Here is a 20326-nt window from a genome sequence, read left to right on the forward strand (position 1 = left end):
CTAGCAGCAACACAGGCCTTTCATCTGTCCCTATCCTGAGCAAGATCTATATACTCTTTTCCATCCCTACCAATTTCCTTTAGGTCCATCTCAACGTTGTCCCTCAATCTTCGTCTTGGTCTTCCTACTGGTCTCTTACCATCAGATTTCCCAACAAGAATCCTAAAAAACTCTTCTTTTCTCTCCCATTTGTACCACATGGCCTGCCCACCTAAGTCTTCTTGATTTAATCATTCTAATAATATCTGGACATGAATACAAATTATGTAGTTCTAAATTATGCAACCTTCTCCACTCACCTGTCTCCGCGTCCCTTTTAGGCCCAAATACTCTCAATTTAGGTTGCGCTTTAAATGTACCAGGAACCTACACAATTACTAGAATCTAAGGACTCCGATGACTAGTTAACATGCCTGTCAAACCAGAGCGGATCATTATCCTTTTTTGTTTATATCACTTTCTTTCCTTCTTCCCTTACATTATTATACTTTCTTGTATATTTTCCTAATCATTCGCAAATTTTTTGTTGAACGTGTATTCTCAATCTGTTTTATTTGTCCCTATAACATCTTATGTTAACATTATTTTATGGTCCTGCCATCTGGATACATTCAATAAAGTTCACTGGTAATGTGGCTAGCAACAAATTTTTCAAATTATTCATCGTAATTTATGAAACACTTTGTAAATAAATAATGGGAAGATGAATTTGAAGAGCGCCATAAAGTGATGAAACGATATAATTTACCTGTGGTAAAACATAAGACAGAATAATTAACTGTCTGACATAATTGAGTTAATAGTTGTAGCCACGAAACAGAACGTTTTACTTTCGTTAACATGTCCTCTTTTCTCTGATTACTACAGATGAGATGAAATACTATAGGTGTTTTCCACTCTTACGGCGGCCGGTCCTCGTTCTGGCAAGAGAAGTGGGGAGCAGGGATTACACCGCAGACCAACCAGACAACAGCAGTGGCGCCGCGGCGGAAAAAAGTACTACGTGAACCTCGTTCTACAGGCTGCTGCGTTTCTTATCGTGCTCGATTGGTCGCTTCCCCGCTCCTCGCTTCCCTTGCCAGCATTAGGATCGGCCGCCGTAACAGTAGAAAAGACGTTTAATGAAATTACGTGCTGTATTACAATTAATAAACAGGCAATATTAAAATATTTCCATTAACATCAAATAATGCAAAATACATTGGGCTTCCGGACTGTTATCTTTAAAAAATTTTAAACAGGCTGAATTGTGAATGGTAGTCAGCTCGCCAAAAAGGGGGAAGCATTGGAATTAAATGTACATATTCTCAATACTTTATCTCAATAATATTTATTAAAGATCAATTTGTGTAAGTGAAAGGTTTTTCAATATTGGAATTATTGTTTGACTGATTTGAAATTTCATTTTTGGATTAATCTTGGCAAAGAAGGAAGGATGATAGAAAGGCCCAAAAATGAGAAAATTCTGAAAATGGTAAGCTGTTTGCAGTTCCAACGTTCCGTACTTGATGCTGATGCCGTCATAACTCTGCTACCCCCCCCCCCCCCCCAGCGACAACAACACATTTCCATGTATCCGTAGTGGAAGCTTATACGAATGCTATAATATGTAGTATTAAAGTATATTAACAATTTAGTTCACATTGAAAAGGAAAATGCAGTGAAATAAAGACAATAATGATAATAAAGGAAACGGAACGGTTCCTTACCATTTCAGGCGAAACAGAACTGGAAGGTTCCAGATATACGAACCGCCCGGTCCATTTGAGCCCGGTGAACGAATTAAGCTTTTTACTTTGAAAGGGGGGGGGGGATGTTCATTCAGTGACGTAATTGTGACTTCCTTTCGGGTGGGTAGGTTTTCTCTTGTGTACACAAATTTCTAACCTACATGTTACCAGTTAGTAAACTAAACTAACTCCTTGGACTTCCAAGTGCCTTAGAACAGTGTACATTCTAAAAAAAATCCAAACTCATAACAAAAAGAGCTACTGAACCTCTCTCCGGGGCACTTTTGTGTCATCACTGACCTTTCGAGCAAATACTGCCAGTTTGTATCACATGGATTACAAATACCAACTCTACAACTCAACAACGAGACCTTTCATTCTCTTTTAAACCCCCGAACACACGGCGTTGTGCTCTGACGTGGCAACAGTGCGAACTTCTGCCACCCGCCTTATTTCATGGCCGTGTGTTTAGTAACATTGATAAATCTTGACAAAATTTCTACTGACAGTTCAAGGCAATGACGGCTTGCCGCGAGAAATGTGTTCAACCTCAAACGTATGAAGCTGATGAAATCAATTCTACTTGCCATGGCGGCAACGTTTCCTAGGATGTTTGAGGATGGACAGAGCAGTCCCCCCTGCACCCGACGACAATGTAAACAAGTAAATAATGGGCTATTTAAAAACAGAACTTCAGACGCGAAGTAGGATGCAATTCGTTTAAAGGTTAAATAACTATTTCCCTAATGATTTTTCATGGTGTCTGTTCCATAGGTAATAAATATATATGCTATAAACCAATTTTCTTTGAGTGGGGGGGGGGGGGTCATCTCTGGCAGGGATTAAATTTATTTTCTTCTGCCGGGGATAAAAATGTTTGTTGGGAGGGATATCCAGCATTCCCTCGTTAACTCGCACACACACACACTAGTACATGAAGTACGAGACACACATAATATTAATACTTATAATAACAATAAAACAGAAAGAACTATCAACAATAGGAATGAGGAGGTATAGAGTTCTAAATTGCATTCGAAAAGAAAGGGTTCGCTTTCAACGACACACAGATGACTGCAGTACAGCACAATGCAAAATGAAACTGGGTTAACATCGCTCCCTTAATACTTAACCCTTTCAGAAGCAATTCCCAGAACAAGTTCCCCTGAGTCTTCAACGGCTCCATGAAGCATCAGGGGAATTTTTAACCGGAATTCAAATCTAAATCTTCGATGTGTAGTGTCACTTGCGGCTTCGCATCCCAATAACTAGAAACATTTGTGGAAACGAAAAAGTTTTCACTAGAGGACAGTGCGGTCGGGAAAGAGAACAATTCTTATACAAGAAAATTGAGACATAATTATACCCACAGGAAGTTACTGCATAAATTGGAAAAAATACTAGTGCGTAAAGAAAAATTCTACATATGGTGTTCGTTACACTGGTTACAGCAGACTACAAGAAAAGTACAATCATATTCAAAAAGAAATTGAAGAAATAACATTACAAGCCTCATTCTGTGCACTATTGTAATTGTATACTGTCCCTTTTAGGTACCAGTTAAATAAGCCGGAGACACATTTAACTCGTTTATTTTCAAATAAAATTCATTTCTACTTACCTCGTATGCATAGCGGAACATTTTTCAACTTCGGATCACTTTTTTTCCCATGAAAAAAGCGTTATTTTTAACATTATAATTATTTATTGGTAGTTGCTAATTCGGCGGGCAAATCTTGACTCACGTTGTCTATCGTCAGCTGATGTGCAGTTTTTCCAAACTTATGAACCGAAAAATGCCGCACAAACTATTCACAAAAGATTTTTAAGCTAAAATTGATCCACAAACCATTCACGGAAGGTTAGGTTAGGTTAAGTTAGGTTAGGCAAACATAGAAAATTGAATTGAAAAAAAAACAGCTCACACGTCATCTTGTAAAACTACCGCGTGGTTGCTGCACTGACAGGAGGTTACGTAATCGAACGCACGGAACATTTGATTCACGTAGTCGACGGTAATGGTGGCACGAGCTATCGTGCAACGAAGATGCATGAATGACGAAAAATACCTTACTTACAGGCCAAATAAGTTGCACGATTCGAAAAAACAATTTCAGCGGCTTCAGAAAGTCCACAAGAACTCAATTCCGTAAGTAGTTTCTCGTCTTTTCTCCTGTAAATTTCAAGAAATGTGTCTCCGGCTTATCTAATCGTTACCGATTGGATTGATCTTGCCCAGGATAGGAACAGATGGAGAGGTTGTGTTGCCTGCAACTAAGTGTGGAATTTGTTGACCACCCGCTACTGGAAAATGTAGATTTGTTGCTGGAAAATGTATTTTGTCCGTCAAATTCAGTATACGCCAAAATTGTGCTGCTGTAGTGCGGAAGGCGTATATATACGCGCTATGTTTGTTTCAACTATATTTGATTTACTGTGGCGTATATAGTCACACAGACGTTTGGTGAGATACTTATAGCTGTAGTAGAAACACAAAATAGTAGCAAGAGAGGAAAAAGACGAAAAAGAAGAAGACGAAACTAATTTTCCCCTTCTTCTTCTTTCTTTTCGTCTTCTTCTATAGACACAGTAGTATGACAAGCACCAAATTATTTTATTGTTTACATGCTTGACTTGAAGACAATGTATTATCACCTGATGGTTGATAGTCAATGTCCTCATCACTATCGTCTATACGTTACCCCCACACCCCCTATACGCCTTCATGGCGTGGTGCTATGCACAGGGGAACACTTTACCTTTTTTTTTTACTTTTTTTTACTATCGTCTATACGGGAACTGGAATCATCACTAAAACTAGGCAACAAAGTGTCAAAATTGAGAAACACGTCACTGCATGACGTCTTCTCACATAGTGGCTTGTCATGTTCTCAAAAAAGAGAGGGGAAATCATTTGGGCAGAAACACGACAGACGGCTATCTCTTAGAAATTTACTGAAATAACACCTGGAATAGTTAAATACGGTAGCAACACGTCAGGTGGGTTTAAAAAATGATTTTCGCCAAAACTGTGGCTTGTCATGTTGTCGCACCAAGCCCTTCAGTCTTAACATTTAAATCGTTGGTCGATAATGAGACAGGGTTGATGACTTCAACTTGTTCTAAAAGCTTGAGTAGGTTTTCAGGTGCCTGGGCTTGCCTAGCGTTGAAGCCTTATTAGAGAATGAGTTCTGAGAATCCTATGTACATGGAAGCAGCAAATCTGCTAGTTCATTAGACTGGGTAGCCGAGCTATTTGCCTATTTTGGTGAAAGCAAAAGAAGGTTTCTGTAGTTACCACCTTGACTCATTCTCGCCCAACGGGTTGGTAGGTACACCCAACAGCAAGAAAATGAAAAGAACGAAAATAGTGATGGACAATTTGCTTACTATTATCATTGCCGTTGACAGTACCAGATCTTGCTCTCTGTTGAAGCCTTCCCGTAGAATAATGAAGAGTCAAATTTGAACATTCTACCAAAAAGATGAAACAGTTCAAATATGGTATACAAGAATAACAGAGGATTTGACACCCTAGGATATGGCCACAAGCGACGACTTAAGCGCGGAAGTGTACTTTTTGTCTACACTACTGGACGCTTACACAAGTAGCAGGCGGCCTCCAGGATGACGTAGTGGTAACGTCGTCGCTTTGTAATCAAGAGGTTCCAGGTTCGGTACCCGGTGGCTGCTGCTTGCTGCTGCTGCTGCCTTGTATTCCTCAGAAACTGCTTATGTGCTCAGAACTTGTTGTACCTGTTAAACAAAAATAAATATTAGAATTTTGTTATGTTTATTATATAAAATTTCTTGGGGTTCAAATCAAAATTCTATGCTTAATAAAAAATATCAGTTGGGTTCAGCAGTGTGCTTTGTATATTTAGTGTATATACTTAGTGTGTAAATATGTTTGGCTTTGGCATTTTTGTTGTTGGTTTATTATATAAAATTTCTTGGGGTTCAAATCAAAACTCTATGCTTAATAAAAAATATCAGTTGGGTTCAGCAGTGTGCTTTGATTCCTTCAGGAACAATTACTGGTTCACAAACACAAAATTCACAGCACTGTACAATTTTTATATGCTTTTTGACCAGACTTCAAACTGGAAACATTTCAATTGTGAGATTTGTCTAAGCTGTTTTGATGCATTTAAGTTTATAACTACAAATACAGGCATGGTGTATTCTGGGTTAGATTTTGTTAGCAGGCAAAATTTCCACAACAGGAGAATTGTTGACATGAATGAGGTCTTGATGTATCTGTTGGGTCAGAAAATTAAAACTTGTGATCCTGTTATGAGACCTGTTGTGTGTAATTTTCTAGATAGGAACAATATTCATATATTCTTAGCATAAATGTCATTTTTTGATAGAAGAAATATTGCAAGATATATTAGATCTGAATCCTTTGTTGAGGATTTCAAAATTAGATTCTTAACACTGTCAGAGCATGATGTGTTTGCCATCAACACTGAGACAGAGTTTCACTGGGCACTTGACAGCACACACGGCTTCAAATATCTGAACTTGAGATGTATTACAGATTTTGAGTGCCACAAGTATAACACCTACAGGAGAATTGTGGGGTATTTTGTTGTTTTTTATTATTGTATAAATTTTACCTATTATGGGTACTGGTTCACAAATTCTACAAAACCCAAGGGATTCTATGATTTTCAGATGCTTCCCAATCAAAGTTCCAACTGGAAACATTATAGATTGCTTCAGATGGAACTGTAACTGTAACAGTTAATTTTTTACAAAATTTAAATATTTAGGCACATATGAACATAATTCATGAAACATCATAACAACCTGTGTCCAGAAATTAATAATATTTGTCCAGACATACAACAGGACAGGGCCATCCACAATTTGAGTGTATTCATACAGCAGATTGGGCAATTCTGGATTATACTGCTGGGCAATCTTGAAGAATACTCTCTGCTGAGAGTGATTATTATTCTTGTACATGTCGAGTGTACAATGATAATACTTATAATCTTGTACAGATACAGGATCATTCTGTAAGATTCTGTACCATACTGCACCTATACAGACTCTGCAATTCTTGTGTATCTCTCCCAGCAATTTCAGGCTATAGAAGAGCATGTTGCAGGTCTTGTTGTGTGTTAGGAAATTCACATATATTGCCCAGTTATCTGTGTATGGCAGGTTCAAAACATTCTGGATATACTTGTAGGGGTTGGGTGCAATCTTAATTTCTTTCTTGACAATTCTTGTCAATTTAATAATGTCCACATCTGAAAGTCTATAATAATATGGGCCCTTGTAGCATGGACCTGACAGCAATTTTGACAGATTGTAATAATTTGTAAAATACACACACCTGTTTGGGCACTCTAGCAATTCAGAGTATAGATGTGTTTTAAATATGCTGTTCTGCAGATCCACAACAAACAGGCCAGAGCTGTATAGTGCAGGCCAGCTTCTTGCAACAAACTTGTCATCATATCTTGTTTTGTATATCCTGTTTCCTATTTGTAATGCAAACTATCCTGGGAGCAGGAAACAATCTATTGGAACATTGGGTAATAATTTATATCTGTGATCTTTCTTGTAGAACAAGATACAAATATTCCAATCTATGGATGCACTGTATCTGTTGGGTGTTAGTATCTTCAAATCACCAGGCACATCATAATCAGCCACAAATATAACATGATTGCCACTGTTTATCAACTTGTCAAGATCAGCATCTGCATTGTTGCATAGAGCTGCTTGTATGTTGAAATAATCCCTGAACCTGTAAATGTTTTTGAATGTCAACAGCATGTTTTCAGAAACTCTGTATAGTCTCCAGGACAGCACGCCCTGCAGTACAATTCCTCAGATAGTGAAATTTTGGGATGGTGTACAGGCCTCTGGCAACTGCTGCATATCCAGTTGTGTATCACATAAGTCCTATTATTTGTACTGTTGCATTTTGGTCAGCACGAGGCCTTGTTCTCGACAATCCTGTTTAGGAAACAATATCTGCAAAATATGTGCCCGCACTGAAATGCAACATCAACAGTGAACAGAATACACTGACACAGCCAAGGTGCAGGTGTGTTGCCTCCAACAATATTTGGAATCACAGCAATATTGTGCCTGTTGTAATTTTTGAATCTCCTGATGAGAACATTCAATTCCTGATGAGAATATTCAATTCCTCAGAGTATGCTGCATAATTTGGATGAGTGTCATGAGACATGCATCCAAATAAAACATTAAGCATAATTCTTCTAAGCATTTTGAGGTACATCTCCTTCTCAAACACAGTGCATGGTACAAATGTCTTGTACATATCTTGACCTGGGAGCCACCAGAAATACCTGTCATCAATAATTTCATTATTGCTTCCGGAAGGTCCAGCAGTACAGGGTGGGATTTGTCCCAGCATATTTGCAAAATGACCCAGGGCATTTTCCAACTTGTGCACATCAATATCACTGGGTTCATCAATATTGCATAGCTTCTCATACAGTTCAACTCTTATACACATGCTTTCCTTCATATATTTGTATATATCCTTATATAGGATATGATACCACATATTTATAAATTCTATAAGTGTTTCCCTAGTAAATCTTGAGGATCTTATAAAACATGCAACTTCTGCAGAGAGCACAGGTCTTGTATCTATAAAATCCCAAAAATTTGTAAACCTGTCATTCACCGGTTCAACTACATGCCTAGGAACCTGATTGAACAGCATATCATGTAAAAACAGCACTACTCTTGCCCAGTTTCTTATGCAGACAAAAAACTGCATAACTCTATGTCAATTAATTCTTGAGATATTAATTATTTTGTATTTAGGAACCACTTTGGTCTTTGGCCCCCCCTGCCAAAAAAATGGCTTTTACTGCACCAGTGTATACTGTACCTATGATCTTACTTGGGTTATTCTACCAGACTGTATGCTTCAAGTCTCCTACAATCTGGTAGAGCCTGTTCAGATTCTGCCCCCCACTTGTGGGTTCCACTGCCGATCCAGCAATGCTAACAAACAGCACTGTGCACTGATTTATATAGTTTTGTCGGACCAAACAAAACCTTGCTTGCTTTAGCCAATCAAAACTTTGTTTGTTTCAGCTAATCAAAATTTCTGTTTATTAATAGTCCAATCTTGTTTATTCTTGTCCTGTCTTGTCCAATCTTATTTGGATTGGTCCTAACCTGTAATATTGTGTCCTGCCTTGTTGAATCTTGTCTATTCTTGTCCTGTCTTGTTGAATCTTGTCTATTCTTGTCCTGTCTTGTTGAATCTTGTCTGGACTGGTCCTAACCTGTAATATTGTGTCCTACCTTGTTGAATCTTGTCTATTCTTGTCCTGTCTTGTTGAATCTTGTCTATTCTTGTCCTGTCTTGTCCAATCTTGTCTATTCTTGTCCTGTCTTGTTGAATCTTGTCTGGACTGGTCATAACCTGTAATATTGTGTCCTGCATTGTTGAATCATGTCTATTCTTGTCCTGTCTTGTAGAATCTTGTCTATTTTTGTCCTGTCTTGTCCAATTTTGTCTATTCTTGTCCTGTCTTTTGAATCTTCTCTGGACTGGTTCTAACCTGTAATATTGTGTCCTGCCTTGTTGAATCTTGTCTATTCTTGTCCTGTCTTGTCTAATCTTGTTTATTCTTGTCCTGTCTTGTCCAATTTTGTCTCTTCTTGTCCTGTCTTGTTGAATCTTGCCTGGACTGGTTCTGTCTTGTTGAATCTTGTCTGGACTGGTCCTAACCTGTAATATTGTGTCCTGCCTTGTTGAATCTTGTCTATTCTTGTCCTGTCTTGTTGAATCTTGTCTATTCTTGTCCTGTCTTGTCCAATCTTGTCTATTCTTGTCCTGTCTTGTTGAATATTGTCTATTCTTGTCCTGTCTTGTCCAATTTTGTCTATTCTTGTCCTGTCTTGTTGAATCTTGTCTGGACTGGTTCTAACCTGTAATATTGTGTCCTGCCTTGTTGAATCTTGTCTATTCTTGTCCTGTCTTGTCTAATCTTGTTTATTCTAAGTTACACTGTATAACCGGAAGTGGACCGGAAGTGAACCGGAAGTAAATATGTGTGGGTGTGGGTGGGTGTGGGCATATGTGGGTAGCTCTTATGAGTATCTTTGGCTTAGTTTTAGGTGTAGCCAAAAAAATATCAAGAGGGGCATATTTTTGACAAGCTTATGGACAACAATCTCACAGATGTAGCTTTTGTAAGTGTAGGCAAATCAATCTGAGGGGGCTCATCATTTCACGGGAAATTCCCGTGGGCATTTTTACAAAAATCTTGGATTAGACAGAGTACCACACTTGAGCAATAAGCTCATATGCACATCTTGAGCTAGTTTTAAGTGTAGCCAAATCTGCCTGAGGGGGGTTCATCATTTCTCGTCCCAGTATTATCATCAATTACACTACTAGGGTGTCTCAAAAGTAACAGCGCAAACTGACACCGGTGAAAGTACACGATAATAGAAGCAAAAAAGTCTCAGTAAACATGGGTCTACAAACGAGCCGTTTTCGAGATTATCGCGAATATGTGATTACAAGCCGCCACTGACTTCATTCTTTGTAAACGTCGTCCTAATAGTACAGTAAGAAAAGTCACTGGAGATCTCATTGCTTTTATTGAACATTCTACTTACATCCTGTTTGATTCCAACGCCACCTCTCGGAAATGTTCTGTTTTGTAAACAAAGAGCTAACCTCGGTCCGCACAAGGAGCAAAGCACTCGGTGTTTACAAAATGCAATCAATGACGGCTTCTAACCACACATTCGCACACATGATTAGCATTTTACCAACCAGGACGACGTTTAAAGACAATGAAGTCAGTGGCCGCTTGTAATGACACATTCGCGATTATCTCCAAAACGGCTCGTTTTCAGACCCATGTCTACTGAGACTTTTATGCTTCTATTATCGTGTACTTTCACCTGTGTCAGTTTGAGCTATTACTTATGAGACACCCTGTATATATATATAAATTAACGATGTGAAATAATAGTGGCCATCTGACAGCTAGGGACCTGCAGAATGTTTTTTCGTTATTACGTTCTTGACACGTGGCAGACAGAGTGTGATGAGATAAGGGGGAACAAGCTTTGAGCTATCAAGTCCACCACTGGTGCTTCTCGTAACGTCCTTCCAGTTCCCGCCAAGAAGAAGTTATCTTAACGCGGCTACGAATCGGACACAGCCGTCTCACGCATCGCCATTTGCTGCAAGGACTGGACTCTCCGTGGTGCCGTACTTGCAACCTTGTTTTAAGTGTTCGGCAAATTCGACAAGAACGTGCCAATTTTAATTAGCTCAGACAGGGTTTCAACCCTTCTAACGATTTGTCATCTATGTTGGGTGACGGTGAGAATGTTTCAGCCAATGCTTTTAGCTTTTTGAGAAGAACAGGCCTTTCCCACTGTTTTTTAGGCTTTCCTTGCCTCTTTTAATGTGTTGTGTAAGGCTAATCGGGACTGGACCTACAGTTTAAAGTGGGATCCGAACCACTATGTGCCTCCACCGGGAATCGAACCTTTGATTACAAGGCGACGACGCTACCACTGCGCCATTGGGGAGGCTCCCCCGATTGAATACGTCCTTCGTTACCAAGTTCATGCATGGAAAAGAGCTGAAATTTATAGATTTAGACCCCCACATAAAAATGCACTGTTATACACAAGTGCCCAGTCAATTTTAGTGAAAGAGTCATTCTGTACGAAATGAACAACTCCTACAACCTGGCCATTTCAGATTTACATGAAATTTGGGAACAACTTTAAACTATCCATGACATTTGTGAGTCCAATATATTTTTGTAATTATAAAATTATTCATGATCTAAGTATACAGAAGTTGCAATTTCTGAGCTCCTTTAGCTCCTAAACAAAGCCCCTATTTGGCCTAGGAAGCTGAAATAAAGTTTATTGCACAAGGATTTGAACAAGCCTTCCGATGGTACGTAACAAACTTATCTTTGAATAAAAAGAAAATACTTTCAACTCGCCAAATTTAATGAAAATATGAGATGGTCGGGTTGAAATTGTGTTGATTTGGTGTATAATGATTCAAAATAAACATTTCTTCAATGTACATTCTCCATGCGCTTGCTGCTTGTATTTCAAACATCCCGAAGCAGTTTGCATGATTAACAGGCGAGGCGTAGTTTGCCCAGTGCCTTCAGGAAGAGGAAGTTGTTTTCATGAACAGCCGAGAGAGGCGCTGCTGTCCACCGACACAGCAATTCACTTTACGAGATCGTCCGGCCTGTCCCGTGCTGACCACAGCAGTGGACATCCCTCTTTTCATTTCGCAGACTTTATCACTATTGACATCGTCGCGGAGAGAACGTCCCATTTGTTAGCTCATTCGTGTAATGGTCTGTTTGAGCAACGTTAAGAACGTTATATTGCATTATCGCCGGTGCTCAACAGAGGGAGCCATGAACAAATGTGTACGTTAACGTGGCCATTTCAGGTTAATTTTGTTTTTCTTCTGTAAGGTAGCAATCATGTTGAATGTGTAAAATTTAAAGGTCTTATGTGGCTTATTCATTTTTAAAGGAAAAGGAAAGTATAATTATTATTGATAACAAAATTAGAGGAACTCTTCCATAATGAAAAACTTTTATTCTTTCTCACACCAATCTCTTATCTAGACAAGAGTGCCCGTTTTCTTTCATGATGTATCTTCTCATATTTCTTCTACAACGTATTAAAACATGCGTCAGTTAACAGATGTACTACAGTGTTAGAAGTTACCGTAACATTTACAATATTCTACCGTTAAAATTTAACAGCCAATTCGTTAGTTTACGAAAAATGGACGCAACCTTTTTCCTCAGCGCATAAGCATTCATGTGGAACATGGCGTCGGTAACGACTTGCGAACATTGAACACAGATACCCGATAAGCCGGACTTTCTTAATCCGGACAGCCAAAAGGAAAAAAGAAAGATAATGCAAGGTTTTAAATGTGGCTAGAAGTCAACATGAGACCTTCCCAAAGAAAAGGCAGTCAACCAGTATCCCGCAGACTTTGTACTGTATTGTATAGTGTATTTAGGCTTATGCTCTTTAAATACAAGATAATAAACGTATTTTGTTTGCTATAAACGGAGTTGTAATGCTCTGTTCTTTTAGGTTATTTCTAGTTAATCCGGACTATCGTTAAACCGGTCACTTATCCCCCATTAGTCCGGATTAACGAGGTTTTACTGTATACACACTCCCCAAATTCATTGAACTAAGGTGGTTCCTAAATATGGGACGGCTGAAAGTAAATTAGTAATTACTGTTGCACATATACATATACATACACATCCGACCCCCCGAGGCGGGTGGTTAGCATATCGCGTTACGACGCTAGGGGTCCTGGGTTCGAAACCCGGCCTGAGCATGGATGTTTGTGAGTGTCCATACATCAATATCATCACTCAACCCCATCTTCGCAAATTAGCCAAAAGTGGCACAAAAATCGAAGTAAAATAAAAGCAAATCAATGAATCAAACTATACATACATACACCCCCCCACACACATATATATATATATATATATATACATTATACCTACAGTACTGAATTAAGACTTACAAGAATTTCCTTCAAAATCAAACTATTTTATGTTGATAAAGATAGATAATTATGAACTTCAGTTATGAGAACCAAAAATATATTTTTAAACACTGAATAAGGAAAATTGCATTAAATACGGTCACGTGCTTTGAAAACGGTGCGGTCATATTTTACGGTAGTTGGGTGGCAGCAAAAATTGACGGTCTTAGATCCATTTCTCCAGTCAATTCTTTATAGTGAACAGTGATGAAGGAAACGTTAGGTACAAAGTGTAAGCTTCAAACACCATCTACTCCTCAGAACTAGTTCTGTACTGCCGCGGAGGAGGAGCGGGGGGGGGGGGGGAATGAGCGGTCATTTGACTTTAATGATTCATTGAACTTGTGAAGTAAGGAAAAATTTGTTTCAATTTATTTTTGTTTGGTGCATTTTTATAGTTTTCTGCTACAAATTTTGATATGTTTATCTTTCGTTGTGAAACGATACGTCAGATGAATGAAGAACTATGGGAATTACCAAATCATACGTGGGTTAAGTCATGGCAACTATTTTTTTTCTCGCGAACAGGGGACAACACTAAAAATCTAAGATCTAAGTTTGAAAGTGTATGGAATGTACTTTCAAAAGAAGCCACCAGATGGTGTATGTGAACAACGGTGGGGTACTAAGCACGCACCCAAGTTCAGTCGGTGAGTGACAGCCAGTGATGTGCCGTAGACTATAAGTTTACGTCTACATGCGTTGTCTACACGTAATCTACGCGTGGGTTGCAGTTTACATAGACTACGTAGACAATCTAAAGTGCATTAAAATTAATTTTCAAGCCTTCATGAAAGAAAAGTGACATTTTCAACTATATTGGTTCCTAACAAACTGAAAAGAATCCTATTTACAACAAAATTCTTCTTCTCTTCTCTCATCAACTATGGAAAAAGATAAATAGTATGCAAAAAACAACAACAGATGGCAGTCGTGAGGCAAGAGTGGTCTTTTTCCCATAAAACACTAGAATATTTCCTATGTTAGGTTCTTGCCCTAGGTGAGAAATTGTTCGAATTTGAAAGGGAGCGTATGAAAGTTCTCCTCACACATCAGCAACTGATACGCAGTATAATATTATTTTTATTCCACGGCGCGCTTTGCTAAGTTATCACCTTTCGCCATGTTGTTTACATAGATTACGTCATATACGTGTATAAAATAGTCTACGTGTAGAATGTAGACTATCGTTGTTTACGCGTAGAAGCACATCACTGGTGACAGCGTTCGAAAATGGAGGTCATGAAGCAGGAGCAACATTAGTACGTTAAAACAGCATTTCTCATGCCATCCAGAGCCCTTTCGAACAGTGGATAACGTGTTTGAATACGCTGAAGGTTGTTAAACAGTGTAGCCTTGTGTACTTGTTGTTCATACCATAATAAAACACTCTTGTCTAATATCCTGTGTTCTGCCTCTTCCTTACGAGAGTCTCCTGCAACCAGACTTCATCTGGTGGCTTCATTCGAAGGTTCATTCCATACACTTTCACTTTTCTTAGATTTTTCGTGTTGTCCCCTGTTCGCGAGAAAAGAAAATAGTTGCCATTACTTATGAATTAGACCTCGTATGATCGACGTTAGCTAAATCTTGAATTTAAGTTTAATACTAAAACTGAAGAAAATAAATGACATAGTGGCATATCCTGTGATTGATTTGGTTTATTTTACTTCGCTTTTCTGTCACTTTTATCTAATCGTGACGATGAGGATGAATAGTGATAAGATGAAATGCATGAAGGGACAGTCACCAACACAACGGCACACAATACGAGCCTCACAAAAGATTATACTGGCCTTGAGTTCAGACACCATAGCGTCGTTAGCCTGAAAATGCAGTTAGAAAATATTGCTAAACATTTTAGTAAGTAATGAAGGCGGTCTAAATGACCAAATGTTGTAACTCTAGGTAGAAAGCAAAATCCCCTCCCCCAAAATTGCTTCAAATTATGTACTTTCTAAATTTTATACCCACATCTCTAAAGATGAAGAATCCGTATATTCTGTAAGGAGATAACTAAAATCATATTGCAACGGTCAAATCGACCGCTCCTGCAGAGTTAAGGTGGTCGAAAAACTTGGTGAAAATAAAACGAAGCGACTGAGAAAGAAAGAGGATGGGGGAAAAGAGAGAGAAGATAAGGAACTGGGAATTTACATTTTCTGGAGGAAAATCAATTCTAAGACCAGCGCAAGAGATGGGGGAAACCTAATTAGAAATTCCCGTCGCTTCCTTCGTCGTCCATTAGTGGTGCGGGATTCTGACTGATGTTTGTGGTTTTAATTAGATGTTAATTACTAACCCTCTCGCCACTAATAAGAAACATCCAAGAGCTCTTAACAAAAACGGCGTCGGATTTTGGTCTCTAAAAGGAAATATTCTACCAGATTACTCCGGAAAGCGAACCCGTCGCTTGATATACATGCTAGCATCTTTCGCGGAAAATTTCCACTTGATGTTGAAATTTAGATTGTTCTTCAAAATGCAGAAATACAAGTCGGATGCAATTGCATTTGCACCGAAAGAGATGCACATCAAAGAAGGAATGAATTACATTCAATTTCTTATTTATGAACAAGTGCAGTGGAAACCGTATATACAGTCCCTTCATTTGGTTATTGTGCCTCTCGAGCGTGGCCCGTGTAGCGGTGGTATAGCGCCGCTTGCCGGCGAAATAGGATGCTCGTATCCCATAAACTCAAGCGCACAGTGCATTTGTTAGCTTACCAAACCGAGATTTCGTCAAGTTTCTCTTCGGTAAGCAAACTGCGGATCACAGCAATAGAGCCAACTCCTATCAACATGTTATCCAGAACAGATCCATGTTGCAACGTGGCAACTCTGTTTGCCGTGAGTGTCAGTATTTGCTTTCATGTCCGTTTGCACCAACGTTGTAATAACTCTGGAGTAAAAAGATCCGTGGGTCAGGTCAATCGTCGAGTAAAGATCAACTTCTCTTGCACCAACGTGTAAGCTGCGATGGACATAGCGAATAACGAAACTCTGGATTTACCATAGGAGAGAATCTAGCCTCAATGCCTAAACGTCATACAGATGGAAATGCATGATTGGTTACTCCTTTCGAGAAGGCGTTGTTGGCGGGGTTCTACACGTGGTGTGGAAGGAAACAAGGAAAGGATAGAAGTACTTGGACATTGGTATCCTGAACAGTGAGAAGCAACAGGCATGAGAAAATTTCAAGCACGGAATAAAGATGGGTAGAAACATATTTACTTGAATAAATTTGGATATACAGTAATATCACAGCTTGCAATCATAGTAAGTAGTGTTACAGTTATATTTGTACTAGACTTATATATATATACATCTATCTCCACGTAGCATTCACGATTGTTTTTTTTTATTGCTAATGTTTACATCACTACGGGTTTCTGGGTGTATGTTTATGCTTGTATTGCACGGGCAATTTTACAAACTATGTACTGCAGAGTAACATACTATATATTTCTCGCTTTTGAGATGCACAGTTTGAATCTATTACTTCCTATTTAACATTTATTTAGTTCTGAAATTCTGAAGTGATACATTGCCGGTTACAGATGGCAGCCATTACTCTGCTGCACGTGGGATAATTCCACTTTTACTCGCCGATCTCGAAGGGTAAAGGTGACCCTCTTTTTACTCCCAGCTCACCCGGCATTTCTGTTGGTGTAACAGATATTCAGCCGATTCGTGGGTTAACTGTAAGTTTACTCTTACTCGCGAGTAACTCGACGTTGGTGCAAACGGACATCAGTATAATCTCATGTTTAATAAGTAAGTAAATTTTTGCCCACAGATGGCAGGACTGTTTAGTTTTATAGATTCCATTACTCACATACTCTCGAACCCAGAACAATTTTGAGTTCCGAGTTGAACAATGGCGTAATATAGAGGCTATTCACCGGACGTTTGCGTTTTCGTCCGTGTTCGGCGCAGGCGGGGACACTGCGTCCGGTTTTGAAAAAATAACATGGATTTCAGTGGTGTAAGGATAAGGTATTACAGAAAAGGCAACAATCATTGCGTGGCTGTTAGTTGCAACATGAGGTCGGGAACGAATATTTCTTCTCCAGTATCTATACATCGTTTTCTGAGAGACCCGATACGGAAAAATCAGTGGATTCAGGCAGTATAGAGAAAAAATAACTGGGAACCAACACGAGGGAGTCGGCACTTCGTCGCCGGTAAATAAACCCAATGAAATATTTTATGTGTTTTAAAATTAACGCGAATATGTTGATGTAACAAATATTAAAAAGAAGTAATTGTTATTATGTCAGGCATGTTATTAACCGTGGTAGAACCACAATACTCTGTCAAATAGAACAAGTGGTGGAACTAAGCCCTCCTCAAGACATAAAATTATGTGGGCTGTGTTTGAATACACAATTTCGTAAATTATCCATTTTACTTGTAATCCAAGTATTTCAATGTTATCAATTAAATAAGCGCGCGCGCACACACACACACACACACATACATATATACATACATACATCTTTACATGCATATATAGATAGATGTACATGGCCCGTATCTAGAAATATATTTCGGGGGGTCCAAACGAAGTGTCTGGTAATAATAATAGTTTTAATTTATTATTACATTATTATAAGATTTATTTATATTATTTACATTAATAGGTAAAACGACGGTATAAGAATAGAAATATAACTGCACACATGGCCGTATATATAGTTCAAGTAAGGGGGGGTCAACTTTTGGTACAATTAGGGTTCCTATATTTCTTAAGTGAAAATCCGGGACACCACTGACCGTTAGCTTGTTAGGGAGCTGGAGAGGGTGGGGGGCTGAACCCGATAAAGTTGTATGTATGTAGAACATAATTGTCATTTACATCCCATATTGTCTGTGAACTTTATTTGAAAACTGCGGACTGAACAGATATGCACCCAAGCACTGCCTCTTTGTAGTAAGCAGGTTACTATACAATGGAAGAGAATCGTAACTGAAATTCAGCACCGCTAGCAGACGGCGGCGCCATCATGAAGTCAAAGATGTTTGCAGTAACTTCTTGTAACTTGATAACTTTTGTCTTATGGGGAGGGAGTGGTTCAATGTAGAGTTGGATTGTTTTGTAAAATGAGCATTTTAGAATTACGTCCACGCATTTAAATATAAAAAAGTTCCAGAAAGTACAATCTTAATCATTTCTTCTCTACCACCCGATTCCAAAACATTTGCGCATCCCGAAAATTCTATTCGGGACACCGGGACAAATTATACCATTCCGGGATTGTCCCTGAAAAATCCGGGACGTATATCACCCCTAGGTATGATCTGGCTATCAAAATCCAATCTGTCACCTCATGAAAGGCCACACATTTATTAAATTAAGTCTTTCTACGAACGTCTAACTTCTCTACATGAAATAAGCAGAAAATGCTTTTGAAAAAGCTAATCCCAGCTTTACTTTAAAAAACAATATTAGAATTAGTATTTTCCTCCTTGCTACAAAATTGAAAATAACATCAGTAAGGTAAACGGTACGTTTTGAGCCACCCCCGAAATTTTGGTTTACTTTTATTGTGTACACCTATACAGTAATATACTCAAAATCGAACTTTGACTGTTACAAAAGTGATACAATACAAGCGCAAAAAAAAAGTCAAAGCTCAAATTCCAATTTTCATAGTGCAAAATTGCTAATTTTCGAAAATCTCTCTATAACTTTTGCTAAAATTTTATTTTTCAATAATTAAAGCGAAGTGCTAAGTTACTTCCGGTCTACTTCCGGTCTACTTCCGGTCTACTTCCGGTCCACTTCCGGTCTACTTCCGGTCTACTTCCGGTGTACTTCCGGTCCACTTCCGTTCTAGGCTACCCCCGAAATCGAAAAAAAAAAATTAAAAAATTTAAAAAAAAATTGAAAAATTAAAAATTAACAAAAAAAATTAAAAATTAAAAAAAGAAAAAAATTATATATAAAATAATTAATTACCTAAAATTTTATTGTTTTGAGAAGAATCCTAAAAAAATTTTTTGTATATATAAAACCTAAATTATAAAAATATAGATATAAATCAAAATTTTTCCTGATTAATAAATTGAGATTATAAATACAAATTCAATTATTATTTGAGAATTAGAAGTTGAGAGAAGAGATTTATTAAATAATTAATTTACCTAAAATTTTATTGTTTTAAGAATCCTAAAAAAATATTTTATATATATAAAACCTAAATTATAAAAATATAGATATAAACCAAAAGTTTACTGATTAATAAATTGAGATTATAAATACAAATATTTTGCTATTTTCAATTATTATTTGAGAATTAGAAGTTGAGAGAAGAGATTTATTAAATAATTAATTTACCTAAAATTTTATTGTTTTAAGAAGAATCCTAAAAAAATATTTTATATATATAAAACCTAAATTATAAAAATATAGATATAAAACCCAATTATAAAATATAGATATGAAACCCAATTATAACAAAATGAATAATCAAATTAAAAATCCAAACCAAGATATTTTATATCATGTTGTATATAATACAACACATGTAGATAAAGAAGAATTAGATATTCCAAATTTTCTAACTAAACTTAAACCTAAATTTAAAAATTTAATTTGTGATAAACTTAAACAATATTCTCTCAAATTATATTGTATTTTATCATCAAATTATATAAATCCTGGTAATAAAATAGAAAAAAATTTATCATCAGACTCATGTGTTAAAATTATACTATAATGATACTAATAATTTAGATGATATTTATGATAGAATTTGTGAAGAACTTAAGTTACAACAACAACAGTTCGAAAAACAAGATTCAGGTTGGTCTCTGTGATACAAACCATGAACTTGAATTGAAAATAGCAAAAATGCCCCTCTTGGAGGATCTGGTTATATTAAATTACCTAAAGAAATCAGAAACAAATTAGCTGTATTAAATATTCAAAATAATGATAATAAATGTTTCCTCTGGTGCATCATAGCATATTTTCATCCAGTTA

Source organism: Lepisma saccharinum, chromosome 11, assembly GCF_977018435.1.
Source record: "Lepisma saccharinum chromosome 11, izLepSacc3.1, whole genome shotgun sequence".
Lineage (NCBI taxonomy): Eukaryota > Metazoa > Arthropoda > Insecta > Zygentoma > Lepismatidae > Lepisma > Lepisma saccharinum.